General features: G+C 47.6%; 1 protein-coding gene across 1 annotated transcript in view; it reads left to right on the top strand.

Annotated features, from left to right (window-relative positions):
* Nucleotides 1-8255: 8255 nt before the first annotated feature.
* Nucleotides 8256-22070, top strand: part of ERG (ETS transcription factor ERG) — a 147143-nt gene continuing 133328 nt past the window's right edge. Inside the window, exon 1 of the mRNA XM_027736728.2 lies at nt 8256-8332. The gene's annotated coding sequence lies outside the window, so the exon portion shown is untranslated. The remainder of the gene's footprint in view (nt 8333-22070) is intronic.

Below are 22070 nucleotides of genomic sequence, written 5' to 3'. Positions count from 1 at the left end.
AAAAACCATCCACCTACTTGAGAAAACTTTTCTCAATACGTTGGCCCAATTTTTCATCATTTTGTGAACTACAAAATGCTTGAAATAGTTGAAAAAAACCGTGCAAATACTTTTCTCACGCGTGTAAAAGGGAAATTAAACCAAAAAGATACCTGTCCAAAAGGTAGCTCTCTGTGAAATTCTAAATGATGGCAGCAGACAGGGCAGTAATTTGATCACAGAATCATGGAGTGGTTTGGGTTGAAGGGGAATGTAAAGATCATCGTGTTGCAACTCCACTACCATGGGCAGGGACACCTTCCACTAGACCAGGTTACTCCAACCTGGCCTTGATGGCTGTGAAACGTTTGAAATTACATTTTAAGTAAAATTAATTTTTTTTTTCTCTTGTGTCTGGTATCTAAAATGATCACAGGAAGTGGTTTTCACCCTTCTGCTTCACAGAATCACAGAATCAATTAGGTTGTATAAGACCTCTGAGATCATCGATTCCAACCTAATGGTAAGGACTCATTTCACTAAAAAAGGGATTTTCCGAGTTCTAAATGATGTCAGAATTTTGACACAGGGGCTAGGGTGTTTGCAAGCTTCACATCATCAATGACAGCTTTTTTACAGTGTCTATCCTAGACTGCATTGATTTCCTAAATCTTTAAGCCAGATGGGACCCACTGTGATAATTTATTCTGTTGAATGGTAGCAAAGACTGTAGGATTTCTTACAGTTGTTTCGTGTCTCTCTCTTTTTATCACCTTTTCTAGACATTCCTCTTAGTATTTCCAAGAATGTGGAGGGCCTTGTCCAAATCTTCGCTCTGCTCATGAGCATCACTGAATATATTTGTCATATTTTGAAGGACGTGGAAGTGCTGGAGCGAGTCCAGAGGAGGCCACAGTTGATAAGGAGAGTAGAGAACCTTCCTTATGAAGACAGGCTGAGAAAACTGGGATTGTTCAGCCTGGAGAAGGTTGTGTGGAGAGCTTAGAGCACCTTCCAGTGTCTGAAGGGGCTACAAGGAAGCCAGAGAGGGACTGTTCATCAGGAACTGGAGTGACAGGACAAGTGGGAATGGGTTGAGACTGAAAGAGGGGAAATTTGGACTAGATAGATGGAAGAAATCTTTTACTGTGAGGGTGGGGAGGCCCTGGCACAGGTTGCCCAGAGAAGCTGTGGCTGCCCCTGGATCCCTGGAAGTGTCCAAGGCCAGGTTGGACGGGGCTTGGAGCAAGCTGGTCTAGTGGAAGGTGTCCCTGCTCATGGCAGGGGGTGGAACCAGATGATCCTTAAGGTCTCTTCCCACCCAAACCGTTCCATAATTCTGTGGTTCTACTTTACTCTAACCCCCTGGTGTCAGAAGCAGATTTCAGGAGTGAGATGTGCTTTTGAATACTTTGCTTTATCCAACAAACAGTGCACGAGAGCCTGGTCCCCTTTTGACCTACAAGCATCTTTCCACGTTCTTCAGTTAGTTTGAGGGCTCAGACACAAAATTCCTTTGTGGGATAATCCAAAGTTTTCTGATGCTCTAAGTCAAAAAACAATGGGGTCCATCACCTCATTTTTTTTCATGTGATAGAACAAATAGACTTCACTTAAACCAGTCCAAATGGCTGCTCTGAATGAAACACACTCTTAATTTTTCATTATCTCTGAATATCACATCCAAAAGAAACGTGTGACAGGGAATCATGGAACCGTTAAGGCTGGAAAAGACCTCCAAGATCATCGAGTCCAACCTGTGACCAGTCACCACCATAGCACTGAGTCCAGTTGATAAAATTGTTAGTGCTGGACATGACTGAGGGTTGGGACACACGGGGAATGTGCCACCAGCCAGGCAGCAACAGAGCATCAGCCATGGCATGTGTGTCCCCACACACAGACAGATCACCTCCATGGCCCCCATTTCCAAATGCTGCCACCACATCTTTCACCATCTTCTGCTTTAGATGTGTTCCTTCAGCAGCTGAAAGCAGGGGGTGGGTCTCTCCCTTCGCTGTGGCTCATCCAGAGGGTGATTCAGTGTCACATCCAGAGCTGAGTCACCTTCTGCAGCGGCCTCTCCCTTCCTCTGCAGGCAGCAGACACGAGCCTGTGCTGAGGCACCTGCCCAGCAAGCCAGCAGAGTGAGCTCTGACCTGCCTGCAGACCACAGGGATGGCATTTTTAGGGTACAGTACATATGTGACTTATTTGCACTTCTGCCACAAGGTAGGTGTGAAAACCAACGTGTGTTTTTGTGTCTGTGTGTGCATTTGCGTGCATAGAACTGTAGCTGCGGAAAATCAGATTTATCCTATTTGTTTATCACTAAGTTTTTGTACCTTCAGGTTCTGTTTTTCTGCCTCTAATTTCAGGTGTTCCTCTGCTGTATGACACAACCAGTGAAGAAATGCCATGGTAAACTTGTGCTGAACTAGCCAAAAAAGGAGGGGGGTGGTAAAATGAGGTGATTAAATATGGGGAGAGCTGCAAAGAGATAGATATAGAGAAATATCACCTTTCTTAGAGCCATGTGTGTATGGAGGTGTGCTAACAAAGTTGTATGTAAAGCAGTGCAGACACTTGTGTATGAACACAGGAACAATTCCATAAACCTGAAGGCAATTTTTTTCCCCCCTGGTACATGACAAGGTAAAGAATGTAAAGAAGAGAGAGATTATAGTTCACAAATTTAAATCCTACAAAAATTTTATTTATCTGGATATTGCTTCTCTGTTGGGTTACATTTGCATTAAGCTATGGCCTCCTCAGAGATGATCATACACCAAGTAATCCGAGGGAATGTCGAAATGGAAGGACATGAGTAAATAATAAGCAAGTAACTTTATGTATTTAAAATTATTAATTGCTTTCTACTGAAGTGTAAAGCCTTTATTTTTGCTCAGGCTTGTAGTCATCCTTTATTTAGCACCAGCTTTTTATATTAAACACCCATTCTGACCCAAATTATTTCTGTATCATAGAATCACAGAATCATGGAATGGTGTGGGCTGGAAGGGGACCCTAAAGATGATCCAGCTCCAACCCCCTGCCATGGGCAGGGACACTTTCCATTCACCCAGGTTGCTCCAAGCCCCATCCAACCTGGCCTTGGACACTTCCAGGGATCCAGGGGCAGCCAAAGTTTCTCTGGGCAACCTGTACCAGGGCCTCCTCACCCTCACAGACAAGAATTTCTCCCCAATATCCCATCTAACCCTGCCCTCTGTCAGTTGGATGCCATTCCCTCTTGTCCTGTCATTCCATCCCTTGGAAATAGTTTCTCTCCATCTTTCCTGTAGCTCCTTCAGGCTCTGGAAGGCCAAAATCATGTCCCCCCAAAGCTTCTCTTCTCCAGGCTGAACAATCCCAGCTGTCCCAGCCTTTCCTCCCAGCAGAGCTGCTCCAGCCCTGGGATCCTCTTGGTGCCTCCTCTGGCCTCTCTCCAGCAGCTCCATGTCCTTGCTGGGCTGTTCCCCAGGGCTGGAGCAGCTCTGCAGGGGGGTCTCACCTGAGGGGGCAGAGGGGTAGAATCTCCCCCTCCCCTCTGCCCACACTGCTCTGGATGCAGCCCAGGACATGTTTGACTTTCCGGGCTGCCAACACACATTGCACATTTTTGAGCAGGAAAAAACCAAAACCAAAATGAAAATAAACAAATTATTTTGCTTGCCTTTTAGCTCACTGCTTGGGAAACAGTGTGAATTGTTTTAAATTGATACAGCAGTCCTGAATATCCATTGATGCTGAATATCCCAATATCAGCAGATAGTGTGACCAATGTCCCATTCTTCCAAATACCCTCTCTAACCACACATTTAATCAGATAAGTCCCAGTGTCTCTCCTAATTAAATAATTTCATTTTCCAGTTTAGAGCTTTAAAAAAAAAGTATGGTTCTTTCCTTCCCTAACTAAAAGTGATTCTCTCTATTGGGAGGGACTTCAGAGTCTTCTCAGAGAGTGCCAAAATAATACTGGTGTCTAGTCTGTGACTAAAAGAAATCCATAAATGCTGTAAAAAGCCCCCCTTTCTGGTCCCTGAAAAATAGTTGCCTGTTCATATGTAGGACACAGGATGTGTCTACATAACTGTCAGTCTCTCCTGGTTTAAATGTCATTTTTACATAGGAGAACCTTTATTAATGAATGTCATCCACACCTGGGAGAGGTAATATTTATAAAGGTGTCCCCATTTTGTTGCCTGACTAGCCCGTCCTAAATGGTATTTTCATGGGTACCACGTTAATCCTTTCTGATTCTACTGAGGAAATCAGGTGCTGGAATTGCATTTTGTTTCACCTTGTTTCAAATCCAAAGAAATAAATATCATTCCTATATCCATTGAATTGATAATAATTATGATGTTTAATGCTATGAGTTTTTCACTTTCTTCAGTTCTGTTGAATGAATTGGTTGTTTAATCTGAAGAAAAGAAGGTTTATTGGGGGTCCTTCTTGCTGTCTACAACTCCCTGAAAGAAGGTGGGGGTTGATCTTTTCTCCCAGGGAACAAAGGATAGGACAAAAGGAAACAGCCTGAAGTTGCATCTGGAGAGGTTTAGGCTGGATATTAGGAAAAATTTCTTTACTGAAAGGGTGGTCAGGCACTGGAACAGGCTGCCTAGGGAAGTAGTGGAGTCACCACCCCTGGAAATCTTCCAAAAATGTGTGGAGGTGGCACTTGGGGACACGGTTTAGTGGTGAACATGGCTGCAGGCTAGGACCATAATCAGCTCTGCACCCTTGAAGTGGTTCAGCCCCCAGTTCTCCCATGAAGAGACTGGAAGTTATCAGAGACTGTGCTACACGTTACAATCGGATTTTCACAGGACCACTGCTCTGAAAGAAAAACCTGGTTATGGTAGGATTTTTTAACCCAGACGTGAAAATTCGTTATTTTTTCATCATTTATTTGAAACTTGTCCTTTTGAAAACCACGTTTAACGAGATGGAAAATAATGTGAACATTTTTGTCTTTCCACATGACGCTCCTGAGCAAGAGGCGGCACTTGAAGACCGACTCTCCATCTGCTCCTGTATGAAAATTCCCTCCTTCCTGGTGAAAGCAAGTCTTCAGGGTGGATCCTGTCCCTGCACAGGGCAGCAGGGCCAGGTTTGGGCACAGCTGCTGCGACAGAGCAAGTGGCTGTGAGCAAAGAGCTGCAGGGCGGGCTGGATGTGGAAGGGGCTCCTCGATGCTGGTCGGTGGCACAGCAAGGATGCTCCAGCCTCCCACCTGGCTCTCCTTCCATCCCTTTCCTACCTCGTGCTCCCACTGCAGAAGAAACAACTTACTTTCTGTAGAAACATGAATATTTGGGGTCATACATGTCAGGCCTGAAGGATCAGCAGAAGATTGTTTTTTGGGCGGCGACGTGAAAAGACAAGGCAGAGCAGCTTTCTGGGTGGAATCCCCCCAGCTCTTCTCCTGACCTCTGTGGTGGTGGCTGGTTTTCTGTGGGGCTGCCAAATTGTCCCCTCCCTCCACCTGAGAGACTGCATAGGACTTTACATCTGAAGGTGATGCAGGAGATGCAGCCACGTGGGTATGGAGGTAGCTGGACATGATCCCCTGCTGGCTTTGCTGCAGCTCCTCAAGGAAAATGGAGGATTTTGGGAGCCCTGCTGTGGGTACTGCTCCTGCATCCACATCGGGGTGTAGCAAGAAGCTGCCACCGTGCTCAGTGTCCCTGTGTCTGCTCTGTTACTTAACAGGAATTCTGCATCACACATTCCACAGAGCAGTTTGTGGCCATCGTGGTGCTGAGAGTTGCTGTGTGTAGTGTCCAAAGTGCATGAGAGGGGTTGCAGGACCCCCCCAGCCCACCTGCCCTCCTGGTTGCCATCCTACCAGGCATTTTCTGGCCCCAGGAATACCCTTACTGGAGTATCTAAACACCACACTCCTCCTGACCAGCAGTATCTAACCAACAGCTCCACCGGGCAAACCTGATGCCACGTGATGCCACCAGCACATCCTAAGGATGAAACTCCTGCTGGTTGTAGTTTGTTTTGGGGATCAACTGTTTTTGGGGCTGTCTCCTGCTAGATTTATGTTTTCTGAAGAGTTAAGTACATTAGTGTGGGTAATCTCACTCCATTACCTTCTATAAAACTGAATCTGTGATTTCCTCCCTGGTGAGCATTTACCATAGCGAAATAGGCTACTATTTTCATATTTAACTCATTGGTAACTCATAAAACCAGCTCAAATTGTCTGCCCCAAAGAGCAGAAGCTGTGGGACAGGATGGAAGGTCAGAGCTTTTACAAGACCCGGCAGTGTTGGTGCAGTGCTCTCAGCATCTCCTCTCACTCGCCCTTGCATCCCTATCACATCCCTCCCCCTGCTCCTTTGAGATCCACAAAATTCAGAAATTTACAGGCTTCTTAAAAATCTGAGATGAAGCAATTAAATCTCCAGACTGGAGGATGTGAACCTTTAAAGGCCCTTTGCAGAATATCAAAAGAAAGAGAGGATTATATTTAGCAGGTGTGACAGCCCACGCAGGACATTTCATTGCAAAAGGGGCTGACATGAACCAGGACCCAATACTTAAATTAATATAAAACATCTTGGGGGAAAGGTGTTTTCTTTTTTTTCCTTTTTTTTTTTTTTTAAGCATTAGGAAATCATAATGCTTTCTGGCTTCTTCAAAAGCAAAAGGTCCAAATATACAGGAGTCATCTGGCATGTAAAATAAAAAGCGGGTGGTGGGGGGGACACACACCACCTAAAAATGTTTTGGATGAGGTTGGGAGGGAAATGTTGGGGGGCTAAGACCAAGAAAAACAGTTGTGGCTCTCCCTCTGCTGCCTCACTTGAGGCTTTGTATTGCTGCTTGCAGATCCGTGGGTTCTCCCTCTCCAGGGTAGCTTGTTCAGGGCAGAGGGGCAGGATTGGGATGTGGTGCCCCAGCCAGGTCTGTGCGTGCTCTCGGCGCTGCGGGATCATCCTCCCTGCCGCCACCTCTCCTCGTCCCTAACGCCCTGGAGGCACAACCCTTCATTACAGGAGTGCTTTATTCTGATCACTCCCGTTTCTATTCCTATCACACCCTCCCAAGCCCTGGAGTGGAAAACTTGAGTCGGTAGTTTTTGTGGGGAGGTGCCCACAACTTCCTCGCTTCATTCACCGGTGCGTGTTCCTAATTTTAACCGAACTGCTCCGTTTTGATTTTCCAGAGCTGTGGATTTAATATCCAGAAGCTCGAGTTGTTTTCACACCCACTCACCGAGGGCCACAGGAGTGATGCCGCCTGCCCAGAGCAGGGCAGGCTGTGGGGAAGGCGGGGTGGGCAACAACACAGTGCCCTGCTCTGCACCGTGGGCTGGGGGGAAGGAACCACCCAAGCTCACCAGGAGATCTCCATAGGTGGGTGCTGCTGTGGCACAGGGGGCTCAGTCCCACTTTTGGGATATTTTGCCTCTTCACTCTGCTAATTTGTGCACCAGGCTGTTGCTCGGGACCTTTGGGTTCTTAAATCACCCAAAAAAATGCACAGAGGGACAAAAAACCCATCTTTTTGCTGTGGCGGCTCTGAGGGAGGAAGGTTGTGAGGCTGCCCGGACCCTTTGGCACCGAGAGAGTTAAAGGTCCTCGGCACCCACCAGCCCTGGTCTAGGCAGCGTCTAAAATCAGTCCTAGACCCGCTTTATTTTTTCCTTAAAAACAGGAAATGGAGCCCTGAAGGCTTTTTAACTGGAGAGGGAGAGTGAGGAGGGGGTATACTCGCTCTGCCCATACCCAGCCCTGAGCCTGACCCAGACTTGGGGGTCTCTGTGTGTGTGTTTTTTTTTTTATTTCTCCTCCTTTTTTTCCCCCCCTATTATTTTGGCAGACTTTTTGGAATGTCTGGGAGCTAAGGGCTTTGCTTCATGGAGCAGAATCCTGAAGCAAGAAAAAGAGAAAGTTATAGACTAAACCACAGAAATGTAAACATGTCTGCAGCTAAAATAACTCCACTTTCATTGAAAACACTCCTCGCTCACAATCAGACTTCTGTGTGTGCTATGCTCAATAAAACTGCATGCTAATAGCGACCAATTAATACATTATGTAGCTCTGCCTTAAAAACTGAGACGCTTTTAATTTTTTTTAATTTTTTTTTTAATTATTATTATTTTTAATTAAGGGACTACTGGGTTTTCTGCTCTGGACGCTGATTCTCGGCGGAGAAGCGCCGGGGAGAGCGGCGGGCGATGCCCGGCGGTTCGGCGAGCCCGGGGAAGGTCGGGGTGAGGCGGTGGAGGGGAGAAGCGGTGCCCCCTCGGTAAAGAGCCCCTGGAGGGACGGGGCGCACCTCCCGCTTCTCTCCGGTTCGCCCTCCTCCCGCTGGGATTCCCCGCGAGGTGAGTGCCACTGGAACGGTCGGGATGCATCCCCTGCACCCCAGGGGGATGGGGCGCTCATCCCTCTCGGTTTCAGCCGGACCAGTCCCCTCTCCCCCTTTTACATTTCGGTGCATCCCGTTATTTATCCCGCTGCCCTCCGCACCCCCCGCAGCCACCTGGGGAGAGGCCGGGCTTAGGCTCGGGCTTCCCGTCGGGTCCCCGCGACAACCGCACGCTTGTTCTCGCCCCTTAAATCCGGCTCTTGTTACCGAAGCCCCGCCGAGCTGAGCCGAGCCCAGCAGAGCCGAGCCCAGCCGAGCCCCCGGCGGCCTCGTGTCCCCCCTCCCTGCGGGTCCCGCTCACCTCCAGCTCCGCCTGGCCCCTCCCGTGCGGAGCGGGGGAGGACTCCAGGGACCGGGGGGGAGCACTGGGGGGTCCGGAGCGCCCCGGGGGGCGCCGGTGCCCGGCGGGGCCGCCCCGACGGCGGCGGGGGAAGCGCCGGGGAGCGGCGGCGGCCCCGCTCGGCGATTGGAGAGAGAGGCAGAGGCGCCCGGAGCCCGGGGCCAGCGCGATGGGCTGAGCCCGTCCCGACTGAAGTGACTCACCGCAGTCAGCAACGCCGCCGTCCCCTCGCCCGCTCCCTCACTCCCTCCCTCGCTCCCGCCGCCGGCGGCCGCTGCCTTCCCCCATCCCGACCCGTCCCGTCCCGTTCCCCTTCCCCAGGAGCCCGGACTCGCCCCCAGCCCCCGCCCGGTAAGTCCTTTCCCAGCGGGGCTGCGATGGGGCGTGGGGGGAGCGGCCGTCGGGGACAGCGGGGACAGCGGGGACAGCGGGGCGAGGGACCGGGCAGGGACCGGGATGGGCTCCCGGGGGCGGCGGGGGGACGGTCCGGTGTCCCCTCTCCGCGCACCTCGGTGGTAGAGTGGGGCAGCCCCGAGGGCTCGGCAGGGCAGCCGCGCATCCTCTGCGGGAGAACTCTTCCTGAGCTCCCTTAACTTTTGAAGCGTTAAGGCTCTTTGGCTTCGAACTGGCTGATGTATTTTCGGGCAAAAATTATATCGCGCCCCCGTTCTCCCTCGCCATCGTCCGTTCCCCCCCCCAGTCCCGTCCCCCTCCCGCCCCCCCCCCCCCTTTCCCGCTGTTTCGTACTACGAGCCTTTGTAATTGTTTCATCAATTCATCATTCAATTAACTGACACCTCTATCGGCTTTTTAAAAGCCGGCGTGTAGGAAAACCCTCAACTACCTGCGCTGGTCTGAGTAGGTGATGGTACTTGTCGGAGTAAGGGATATGCAGAGCCGTGTTTTGGTGAGCAGATGACTCTGCTGGGGGGGTTGGAGTGCGCGTAATTATATTTACAAAAGCTGAAGTCGCGAGTTCTGCCTAACGTAAACTTCCATTCATTGCTGCCTTCGCTAAGAACCCGCGGCACAAGGAAACTTGCTCTTTCTTTAATGAAGTTTTTGTTTGGACTCAGAAGTGTCGTTCTCTGAATTAACTCGGTTCTGGAGGACGAGTTTGGAAATTGCATTCTGCCCATGTAATTTTGAGTCCATTAGGAAAACCAGGATAGGTCTATGAACTGCACATGGAGAAATGTCACATTCCTTTGGTTTAACCCTTCAAGCGCTTCCCTGGTTTCACTGAAACAAGTGAAGCAGACAAAGACAGCTTCTCACTGGGGTGCGAAATGTAAACTTTCATCAGGGTACGTGTATCAGGTATGTGATTTCAGGCACACCTGAACTGATAGGAAAATCAAGGAAAAGAAATAGATTGGCAGCTTCCTAATTAAAAGTAAATGTGTAAAGGCAAAAATGAACCAAGCCATACCTCAAATACATTTTTATGTTGGTTATCTTATCTATTTCTTAAAGGGCACTTATAAAAACAAAGATATGGTACATTGGAATAGTAACATCAGTTCTTATTTTCTCTTTCATACACTTATGTGGGCAAACAATGGCAAATTCTTTGAAAAACTTTGCAAGACAAAAATCACCTTCAAAACCATTTCAGGGTTTAGAGCTTTGAACAGCATCTGTCCCCACCTCCCCCAATTTAGTCCCAAAGTTAAACAAATCATATAGTACTGGATAGAGTTACATGTTCCAGGAATTTTATAAATGATCTGTCAGTGTAAGTCCTAGGTGCGATTAGTTGGACTTTTTGCTCCTAAGGTGTTACATGTGGATTGTCATTTCTGTAGCATTTGGTTCTTAAAGATGTATTCTAATAGATATATATTCCTTCTGATGGTTTATAAGCCGTAGTGCCTGTGTGGCTTTTCTCTCTTTCTTTAAAGTGAGTTTGTCAAGAAGTTTGTCTTCACTTTGTCAAGAAGTGAAGAAATCTGGGTGTGTGAGTCCAGTGAGGATTTACAGTGATGGGAACCACGAGCTTAAAACCCAGGTTGTTACAAACTCGTGTCTCTTAACCACAGAGATGCTCATTTGTATGTTCATTCATTAGACCTTTTCTGCCTGGAATAGCAGGTTGGATCCCGCTGTTGTCAGTGTTTAAATGACAATTCTGCCTCAGAGCAGGAACGTGAATGTGCCTTTGCTACCTGCTCTGCTGTGGGAAGCTTATTTTCTGTGTGTGCCTGGAGTTGTGTAAACAAACAGAAAACCCTGGGAAGACTTGTAATCCAGTCGGTTTGAACAAAATACCTGGCTACTGATGAGGCAAATCCTCTCCCAGTGCACTTTCTCCAGAACTCCAGGGCTTCAGTGCCACAGTGTGAGGCTCAGGGCTCTCCCTCTGCAGAGTGTTTGGTTTTCATGGCTTCACACACAGCAGTTCCTCCTCCAGAGAGGATCAAAAAAAAAACACACGAGGAGCATTTGTGGTGCTGGTGGCATCTGGTAGCCCCAAAACATTGCATGCTACATTTCCTTTCCTTGCCTCTGCATTGCTAAATGCTCCAGGAGTTACAAGCAGGTAACAACAAAATAATTGAAAATGTTTGGGTTGAAATGAGCCTTTTCCCTTGAATATCTATTGAGTTGGGTGTTTGTTTTTTTTTTTTTTCCCACTATCAGGAAGCTTGCCATTTTCTTTTCAATGAATAGTTGTTAACTTTTCTCAGGAAAAGGCAGCTGTAAAGGCACAACTTTTAATCATGTGAGTGGCTCTGTGGAAATCTGTGTCCCAAACTCGAGGTGGAAGTTGTTGACAGGGGGGAAGGTCGGAAAGGGCCCTTTGGGCCTGATCCATATCAGCTGAGGTCAGTGGTGCAGGCTTAGCCCTGAGTGCCTAAAGCTGCCCACTGGTTTTCTGTCCAGCTGGGAAGGTAGGCCAGGGATTACTTTATGCTTTGTGTGTTAGTTTTCCTACAGGGTTGACTTAAAATGCTTTTGTTTAAAAAAAAAGTTCACACGGGCAAGATATTTTCAGCCTGAATTATAATGATGTTTGTCTTGGGTTGGAAGAATTACCTTTTGTGTGATAACACCACACTGGTTTTCATTATACCCACAACTGGCCACTTTCACAGCCAATGGAGTATTTTTTATTTCCCAGTGTGGTTCTGGCCATGAACTTTTCAATAGGCAGGTTTCCCAGCAAAATCAAACATTGTTTTGTCTTTTGGTTGAAGGTTTGAGTCAAGAGAATTTCTATCTCTTTAGAAAATAATTATATAAGTGGAGAAAATCTAATATGTTTCCTTCACAGAGTAGTTAACCAGTGTAGGTAGAAAACTGGGCAGCCTAAAATTACTTTGCTAAATTTAAATGTAAGTAAAAAGTAGGCAATAGGAAAAAAATTAAAGGGTATCTCTAAATATGGAGCTGCGGACATATCTGTTATATTTAAACTGCATTTTAACCTCTTCTATTTATATTTAGTGGGCTGGGTATAGTGTGGAGGGCTTGATTGAATTCAAGAAACAGTAATTTCACCATGAACACCAAGGAGTTTGTTCTGCTGTGGACGCAGGGCACGTCCTTGTTAATGGGTGATGTATCGAAAGTCGAACGTGTGCTCAGAGGTATTTTCTTATGTCGTTTGAGAGCAAAAATGATACTTGATCTAAAATGCGCATGAATGGATTTGCAAAACACCTGCTTCCTGCTCTGCTGTGGCAGGAGTGTCTCCTGCTGACTTGGGTGGCACTTTTCCTTGTGTGGAGTGTGAGGCTGCACCACAAAACTCATTTTCCTCCCCCTCCCCTCGTTCCGAAATGCCCCTTTTTTAATTTACAAAGCTGCCACGGTAAGTGGATTGTTCTTGCACGCTGCTTGCATCAGCTGAAATCCCTCCTTGGCACAACTTCATTCCAATAAGGGAAAAAAAGCCCCATTATTCCAGGAACAAAATACATAGTTATTTTTGTTTGATAACGCATGGTATAAATATTAATCGTCTGCCCGAAGAGGAAACAATAAACACATGTTTTCACTTGGGCTGGAGATACATCAGGCTTTGATAGAGGTTGGTTTGAAACCAAGGGCCTTGACTGGAAGCCACACAACTCTGTGTGACCACTATGACTGGGAAGTTGTGGCTGAGCACAAGTGGGCACTTGGTCCTGCCTTGAGATCTTTTGATTAATTTTAATTTGGAGGCCACGTGAGAAGATACCCAGGTGCTTATTAAGGTGTCCCAGCAGTGTCTTTGCTTCCAGCCTTCGGAAAGATGCTGAGCTTCTGCTGGTCTTAGACCCTCAGCAACATTGGTGGGATATTCCAAAGCTCCTGCAAACAAATACTGCCTTCTGCTGTGTTCCAGGCCCTCTGAATTTGTCAGGTAGCTTGGAACCTCAGGCACCTAATTAGCTGCTGATTGGGAAAAGCCAGGTTGGCTTGTAGGGAGCGATGAGCACCGGCGGGCCCGGAGCGCCGAGCGAGGCGAGTTAAACAAATACCACCTAAATGTGGTTTCAATCAGCCCCTCTTAAGACACCCAAGTTTTCAGCTTTCTCCAGGAGGTCTGTAATGAAACGGGCTTGTTTTCTTTTCACCTCGCAGAGGAACGGCGACGGGAGGGAAAGTCTGCTGGAGCTTGCAGCGGGAGAGCGGTTTGGGGTGTCCGGGCGGGATGGGGCAGCACGGAGGAGCTGGAGGCTGTTCCTGCTGAGTCTGGGAATGCTGCCTGTGGCTCACACACAGCTCCTTCCCTGATGAGAGCAGAGCAGGTCACAGCCCTGACTGCAGCACCTGGGCAGAGGCAGCCCCACGAAGGCTGTGCAGGTGGGAGCGGGTCAGGAGGAGCTTTCTCTCCCTGCTGACCTGCCCTCATCCCAAACCTGCATCCCACTGCCTGCTGAATGAGCATCTTTTCCTTCTGCTTTCTGCTGTCGGTAAGGGTTTGGTTTTTTTCCTTTTTCCTACTGTCTGCTGTTAAAATGTGCATTGATTTATCAGCTGTCCAGGTCTTGTTTCGCTTTTCTAGTGCTGGGAGCGTAGGGGGAGCAGTTTGCTGCCCTGTAAACCACTTACAACAAAATGTTTTGTGAAATCTGACTGATTTCTCCTAATTTTAAAGGCTTACACTTTGAGCTTTTCATTATACTTTCTGGCCTTGCACTGAGTTGGTTATTTGTAGCTTATTAAGTATGGATGTACGTGGTATATTTGACCTGATTTGACTGAAAAAACCCTCCTCTTTCAAGTAGTCACATATTTTTTATACTCAGTAGCTACAGTGCATGAAGTCACTGTGTGATTTGTTTCAGTGCAGTTAAATGTATATTAAAAATCATGTGGATTTAGAAAATTGCACAAGTATCTTCTTCTGTAAATTGCTCTAGTTAAACAAGAACAAAAAAAAAATGAAATATGGCATTTAAACAATTTACTTTAGGCAAACTACATTTCTGTCATGGTTTATATTTTTCTGTGTAAGTGAAAAGGGCTTTATAAAGAAGGAAGTTTAGTAGTTATGCAGAAGGAAAGGCTTCTAAGCAAAATTCCGTTTTCTAAGGAGGCTTTGTCAGTTCTGAATAAACCCTGCAATAAATTTAAACCCGGTGGTTTAAAATTCTGTTTATAAAATGGACTGCTCTCTATAGAGTTCACAAATTATACACAAAGGATTAACTACTAAAGTAACATTAAGATGTTGCGTTACAACATGCACTGAGACTAAACTGAAAAATCTGCTTGAAAAAGCAGCTGATTTTTTGCAGGACTTGCAAAGCAGTCATGGGAAAAGTTCTCCATCATTTTTCCAAAGAAACACAGTTCCATTGATTGTTCTGACTGTGGTTGGCTCTTCAAAGGCTTATAGAAGGAGGTTTTTGCACAGTCTTGTGCAAAAAGCTGCATTAAAAGCAGATTTGAAAAAGAAAAATCAAAGGTTTTAATATCACATGAAGATAAAATAAGGGATTTAATATCAAATTAAGATCTAGTTTGGTCCTGGTGGATATCTTGTGCCTTTTCTTGAATTTCATTAGATTGGCCAGAAGGTGAAACTGGGAGTTTGGGCTGGTGCTCTTCATTCCTTTGCTACATTTATGAGTTCTCTGGTATTTTTATGTATTTATAGCAAACGGTCTGTGACAGCCTCTGTAGCTCTTGCCATCAAGACAAGCCAAATCATCTGTCACCAATATGTGTGTCAACATCCTCACACCACCAAGAGCACCTTCTTTGCAGGCACAACCAAGGCTTCATTTCAGCAAAGCAATTAATCACCCTCTTCAGCTGAAGAGCCTGGAGAAATCTGAACCTGGGAGCCTTGTTCTTCTGTGTGGAGAAGTGATGAGACTCCAAAGTGGTTTTAGGAGGGTGTAGCCATCTGAAAATCAAGCACCTGGTTGACAGTAGCTGTGTAAATCTTGCCAGTCTGAGACTTTTGGGAAAGGCACTGAAGGTGCAGCAGATGGTCCATCATTTTGGGTAGAGATTGGGATTGCAGGAGTGGGTATCTTGGCTTTCAGATGGCTGGCATAGACTGAATTCTGTATCCAGAGACCAACCCAGGCCCCAGCAGCTGATCTGAGGGAGACTGAAGGAAAAAAATGTTATTAAAAGTACAGCGGAGAGACCAGATGAATATTTTACAGTCTGACTGGGATTCAGTCTTATTGCTTATTTATTATATTCATTTTAAAGTTGACCTACTGCATAATACTTTAATTTTTACTGTCAAACATCCCTTTTGTTGTCCAGTTGAGAAATAGAAACACAAATAGAAACATCAGAAATAGTAGCAGAAAGCCCTTCTATGATTTCTGCACTGCTCTCTTTTAACTTCATTGAAAAATTGGATAATGAAAACATTAGGCATCATTTCTTTTAGCTTTTAGAGTAAGATAGGAGTGGATTAATACTGATGCCTTTCTATCAGGATTCTGTTCTGCTCATGCAGAGAACAGCAATATCCATTTAAGGTGATTTTTTTTGTTGTTTTTAGGCTGGTCCGGTATCTCATCCTGCTCAAAAGGGTTTTACCAACTGTACAGATGACAACCCTGGGTCTCTACTTTGCTTAAATCTCTCAAAGCACAGTTATGGAAAGCTTGGTTTGGACAGGGCATAAGATTTACGCCTGGCCTTGGGCATGGGGGCAGTTTTTGGGCCCCTGATCTGTGTCTTGATGTGCCAGTGGCCCCTGCAAGGAGCCCAGCTGAGCTCTGGAGCTGCAGACAGGCTTGCAGAGCAGCTCTGCACGAGCCAGTGGGAAGGAGGGGCAAGCTCTGCGTTTGTTATTTGCTTGTGATTTCCATGACAGTTCACAGGAAAGAGGGTTTGTAACCAAATGTGAGCCTGGGGAGCTCTGTCTGTGGTCGGTCTGCAGAGCAGTAATGTGGGATGAGGGGGGGTCAGGTTTGCTGAAGGGTGCAGGAGCTGGGATGGAGGGAATTTGAGCTGTTCTCCTCTCAGTTAACACCTCCCTGTGTGATGTGGCATGTGGGGCGTGGGACAGGGAAGCAGCAGGATGGGGCACTGCCCCCTCAGCCACCCACATCCATCCCTCATTTCTGCCCCTTGGACTTGGTTAATAATTCCTGCCAGGTTTTGATCCAGGATAGGATTTATATAACTCCCTCTTTGCCGTGTTGGTTCCACAGGACTAAAGAGGAGTGAGAAGTAGTAAAAGTCTATTTTGGTCGCTAAAGTAAGCAGACATGACTCAGAATACTCACTGGGAGCAGATCTGCTGGATGAAAAGGTGCCATTTTTACATAGTCACTTTTCTGACCGTGCCCTTTAAACTCTTACAAAAATAGAATCCTTTTCTCTGGCACTTCTCTTGGAAAGCAGAAATGGGAGTGAGAGCAGAGATGTTTGCTGTACTTCAGCCCCTGCTTCGAAACTGCGTGCAGGTTTTGTAAGGCGTGTGTAACATGTGTTTAACACCAGGAAAAGCAGAGAAGGAAGGCGTTTGAATTTGGTGGGGAGGGGATTTGGGCTTGGATAGCTTTACCATTTGTGGTGGGAGAGCGTTGATTCCTCGCTCCTGCCCGTTAACGCTTGGATGAATCCTGGCTGCGACTCCGCGCCGATTTCTGGCTGCCTCGTGTCCCTGCAGGAGTAGAATTCACACCAGTGGGTTTGTCTGAGGCACGGCAAGGCTCCTCCTGACCATGGCCTCTGGGTTCCTCTTGGACCATGTGAGCGGCCTCAGCTAAAAATGAGCCTGAAACCACACTGACGTAATTGTGAGTGTTTATGGACCTGCGAGGAAACAAATCATCGCTGGCAACCAGAGCCCTGAAGGGGTTGACACTCACATGAGAGGCAAGTAACCCCCACGCCAGTGGGCTGAGGGCCCCTGCAGCTCCTGGGGAGGCTGATGGAGCCGGGCTCTTCCCGAAATCCCCACCCTGATCTTGCATTCCATGGAAAGCATTAGCAAGGCAAATCACTTCACAAAAAGTCGCTCTCGGCTAAGTAGGTGATACTGAATTTTTGACCTCTCGTCTCCTTCTCTTTTTTTAATGGTTTGGTAGGAAGCTGGGGCCTGGCTGGTGCAGGGAAACCCAAAACCAGTGGTGTAAGCAGACCACATGTGCTCCTGGATGTTTGACAGTCCTGTTGTTCTCTTTTTGGAGCGTTGCTCTCTTGAAAAGAAAACCAACAAGCCCCTTTTAACATATTTACCACTTTCAGTTGGTTTTACATGGAAAAAAACAACCAACCCATAAATTCCTCTTCCTCCTCCTTGCCAGAACAACCCATGAAAAGGTTTGAAAACTCTGAATTTCTGTTCAGGAGATGAAATCTTGACCTTGCTGAAGTGGCTGAAGCTTCTCTGCTGGCTTCTGAGGGGACAGAGGTCTTCAGCTTAAGTGTTTCTTCCTCATGTTTCTACTGGGGCTGGAAAGCCCTAGAAGTGTTCTCACTGCTCATTTCCTAAAGCCTTATATTCCCCCAGTTACTACAGCATTTAAAGGCACTGTCTTTTCAGCACAGGAAACGGGCACTGCTTTTTCTCCTGATAAAATTTCCCTTGTAGGAGCTCAGAGAATTTCCACTTTCTCTGTGTGGGCTCATCTTTCAAAGAGGAGGAGACATGGGTCATACGCCTGTGGGTCTCACAACTCCCTCCTGCTCCATCTCTGGCCTCCTCCCAGTCCCTTGGCAGCAAGGAGTCAGTGAAGATTTGCTGTCAAAGTCTCTTTTTAATTCCTTACAGGACCCAGTAGCTTCCTATTGCTGGGGAATCTTGTTTTTTTCTGGTTTAAATTTGAAAGGCGTCTTGGATATGATGACATTTACAGCCAAAGCACTTCACCTTTTACATATTGTCTCCTCTTCCTGCAGCGAGACAGGAGATTTCAACAGGTCAGAAAAGGGAGGGAAGCCCCAGCAGTCTTGGGGGACACACAGGACTGTCTCTAACATGACACTGAATGAGGAGAGTGTTCCCTTCTCAGCACCACTTGTGTTGTCTGAAACGGAGCTGAGAGCACCACGGGGAAACTCTTAAACTCCAGTTTTTCAGTAGAGCTTGTTTGGAAGTTTTCTGTGTTACAGAATCACAGGATCACTGAGGTTGGAAAAGCCCTCCCAGCCCATGGAGTCCCCCCTGTGCCCGATGCCCACCTTGTCCCCCAGCCCAGAGCACTGAGTACCACGGCCAGGCCTTCCTGGGACACCTCCAGGGCTGGGCACTCCAAACCTCCCTGGGCAGCCCCTGCCAAGGCCTGGCCACCCTTTCCAGCAAGAAATTCCTCCTGATGTCCAACCTGAGCCTCCCCTGGCACAGCTGGAGGCCGTTCCCTCTCCTCCTGTCCCTTGTTCCCTGGCAGCAGAGCCCGACCCCCCCCCGGCTCCCCCCTCCTGTCAGGGGGTTGCAGAGCCAGAAGGTCCCCCCTGAGCCTCCTTTTCTCCAGGCTGAGCCCCCCCAGCTCCCTCAGCCCCTCCTGCTGCTCCAGCCCCTTCCCAGCTCCGTTCCCTTCCCTGCACACGCTCCAGCCCCTCCAGGTCTTTCCTGAATTGAGGGGCCCAGAACTGGACACAGGACTTGAGGGGCTTCAGCAGTGCCCAGCACAGAGGGACAATCACTGCCCATGTCCTGCTGGCCACACTGCTTTTGATCCAAGCCTGGTGCCATTGGCCTTTTTGGCCCTCTGGGCTCAGGTTCATCAAAGTTTGAAAAGCCTGGGTGCCTTAATCACAAGCAGTGAAACAGTTTCAAAGACAGATTCACCCAAACGAGGCAGCACATAGTGAACATAGTGTGTAATGAAGAATATTCATTTATCTGTGGTCACAGACTGGGCACAGAGGTGGCCCTGGGGTGACAAGAGTCCCACTGCTCTGAGCACAACCTTCCCTAGAGAGGTGCAGCTCGTGGTGTGCCAGGGCTTGCAGCCAGGTTTGATGTGCCATACACCAGGTTTTCCTCACCACCACACACCGAAGGGCACAGCTTTTACAATTACACCCCCACTCTGTGCGTGTTTATGTGCCTGACATTTGTTTGCCAGGGGGGCAGAGGGAACGAAGGAGGGACTTGGCTTTTAGGTAAACAAAATGCTGCTGCTGTAGTGCTGTAATTGCAAGCATTTTAAATTAGGTATTGACAGTCCTTTCTCCACTGTACCTCTTGGCAGGCAGTGAGATGCCTCCCAGCTCCTGAGGGGAGCCTTGTTGCAGGCTGGGAGAGTAACTCATTAAGCAGTTACTCCACGGTGGTGCTACTCCACATATGGTCTGAGGGCTGCTGATGGTCTGGAAGACATTAGAAAGTGGTCTGAGAAATGGCTGTGCAAGGAAAGGCAACAAATAACCCCACGTGGCCACATTCCCGTTCCCACATCACGGGCAGGTACGTGCCCGTGTCACCAGGTCACCCGGAGTCAGCGAGCTGTGCCGGGGTCTGGATGCCTCCCCCTCCTGGGGTGAGCCCAAATGGGTGGATCTGGAGTAATTCCATGTGAGGGGAACCTTTGCTTGGTGGGGAGCAAGTGTTCCTCCGTTAAGGGGGATGAATGTTCACCTCTCCTTGTGTTTTTGGTGCATGGGATGGGCTCGGGGATGCTGTTTGCACATCCGTGTTTCCAGAGGTAATGAATGCCACTGGGAAACGGGCAGTGCTTGAGCCCATTTCCTTCTCAGTGGGAGGAAAGTAGTAATTCAGGAGACCATTAAACATTGGAAATACCTCTACAAGGTCCCTACAAAGATACACTCCATTTAGATTAAAGTCCCATAGGGCCAATTATCCTGGAAGAACACAAGAACTTAAACAAAAGCTGAGTCAGGTATGCTGCCCACCAATGGATTGGAGCAAAAAATGGATGCGGGGGGGAAACACTCTTGTGTATTATGAAAGTGAGAACGTTTAGAGTAGGTCTGTGCAATAACCAGCTTTTACTGTTCCCCCAGGATCAGCGTGCACAGGAAATATGTGTGGCATGCTTGCTTTTCCTGGAGATGACAGCAGCCCTTTGGCAACCACTTTGTTCAATACTTATCGAAATGTTGAGCTGTTGTTTTATGAATGTGGTCTGATTTTTCTGGTGCCAAAGCCTTTATGCTTGGCTTTCTACCCTTCCTAAACTTGTCCATTCCCATTCCAACCCTGGATATATCCCCACTGGTGCCACTTGGTAGCTGTGATGATGCCTCTCTTTTCCTCCACGTCACCATTGGGATGGGGCTTGAAAGAAAGGGAAGCCAACAGAAATCCCTTATGCTCCTCGTGTGAAAATAACCTCTGTGACCCGTGCTGGTGTGTGTGGGTGGCTCTGGACTCCTGGAGATGGAAGGTTAGGGCAAACAAATTTGAAACACTTTTGTTTCCGTCAGTGTTTTCCGAGAGTGAGCTGAGCAATTTGCACAAGACTGCAAAGCAGAGCTTGATACACTGGGATTGAACCCTGCCTTTGCTTCAGCTGCTAGACCACGATTTTAATTGAACATTTAGCTATTTACAGTTAGACCTGAACACTAGAGTGCACTGAACCTTCAGGCAAGGGATTTTGAAAATGAGTCAGTTTTAAGACACCAGAGCAACATGTTCCTAAAAGTGTTTACTGATGCAAATTGCTGCCTGGTCTTGAAACGGCCTCTTCCATTTAACATCATAAAAGAACTTTCTGAAGAGAAGACACAATAAACAGTCTGAAGCCTAATAGCTGTACATGCAAGGCTGGAAGGTTTTAAAATACTTCTCGCTTAAATAAGACTCATTAACATTGTAACTGATAATGAGAAAAACGCTCTTGCCATTAGTGGTTCACCACTTCGGTTCCCAGAGGATAAAAACAGCTTCGTAAAAAGAGACCGCAGACTGTCCATTTTCAGCCTCAGCACGGGGCAAACGCTTCAGAAAAACACAAACCCCGTAATTTCAGATAATAATTTAGTGTTTGTGTTTGGGAAGCATGCTCGAGATGCCTTTTGAACACATGGGAGTGCGGCGATGTGGGGCTTGGTGGCCCACGAGCGCTGTGGCTCGTGCTGGTGCAGCACTGAGAGCCCCAGCACTGGATGTCCTTTCCTAGGATACCAGCTCATCCACCTGTTGGGAGCAGTGCAGGTGCATCCTCTGCCTTCCAGCCTGCCTTTGGGATGCCCACCTGGGTGGGGAAGTCTTTGTCTTTGCCTGGTAATGGCACAGGACTCAATGGGTACACGAGGACACGTGAGGGTGCATCTGGGATCCTTTCTGCATCAGTCTCAGTGTTTCCTGCTGCAGGAGTAGTTAAGTTTTTTTTTAGAAACGGTTAAATTTCAGTCCCAGCTCAGTGTTCTGGTAGAGGAAATAAGAGATACTGGGTCTGGGAGGTGCTGGGTCTTCAGGGCACTGCTGGGACTGGGTGGCTGAGGAGCAGCATCAGTAGCAGTGGTCTGACCTCGTTTAACTCGTATATCTGGGCCAGATGCTCTTTTCTTCAAGGATGGCCCCTTCCCTTTCTTCTGTGCTTCTCCCCGCTCTGGGCAGACCAGGTTGAGCCCTGTCTCCTGCTCAGGTTACTCACACCCTTGACAACCATAAGATGGTTTGGGTTGGAAGGGACCTTAAAGATCACCCAGTTCCAACCCCAAGGAGACCTGGTGTTTCCCCCTGGAAAGCGAAGTTTGGGGCTCAGTGTTTGGTGTCCCAGCCTTGTGTTTACCAAGAGCAGATGAAGGCTGAAGTGTCTTCTTAGACTCTCTCTGGCTGCAGACACAACAACCAGGTTTTACTGATGCTTCGTGCAGCCTTTTTACATCAACCACAGCGTTCACTCTTATGTAAAAATGGAAAGTTCCCCCAGCTCCCCCCATGAAAATGGCTGTTGTGCCTTATTCAAAATGAGAACTCAATCAAGGAAGGAACACAGCTGGGCCAATGACAAGAGAAACA

The sequence above is a fragment of the Pipra filicauda genome, unplaced genomic scaffold, assembly GCF_003945595.2.
Source record: "Pipra filicauda isolate LSUMZ 115617 unplaced genomic scaffold, ASM394559v2 scaffold330_size805480_pilon, whole genome shotgun sequence".
Lineage (NCBI taxonomy): Eukaryota > Metazoa > Chordata > Aves > Passeriformes > Pipridae > Pipra > Pipra filicauda.
The sequence above is the reverse complement of the archived record's forward strand: the minus strand, read 5'-3'. Positions and strand labels throughout refer to the sequence as shown.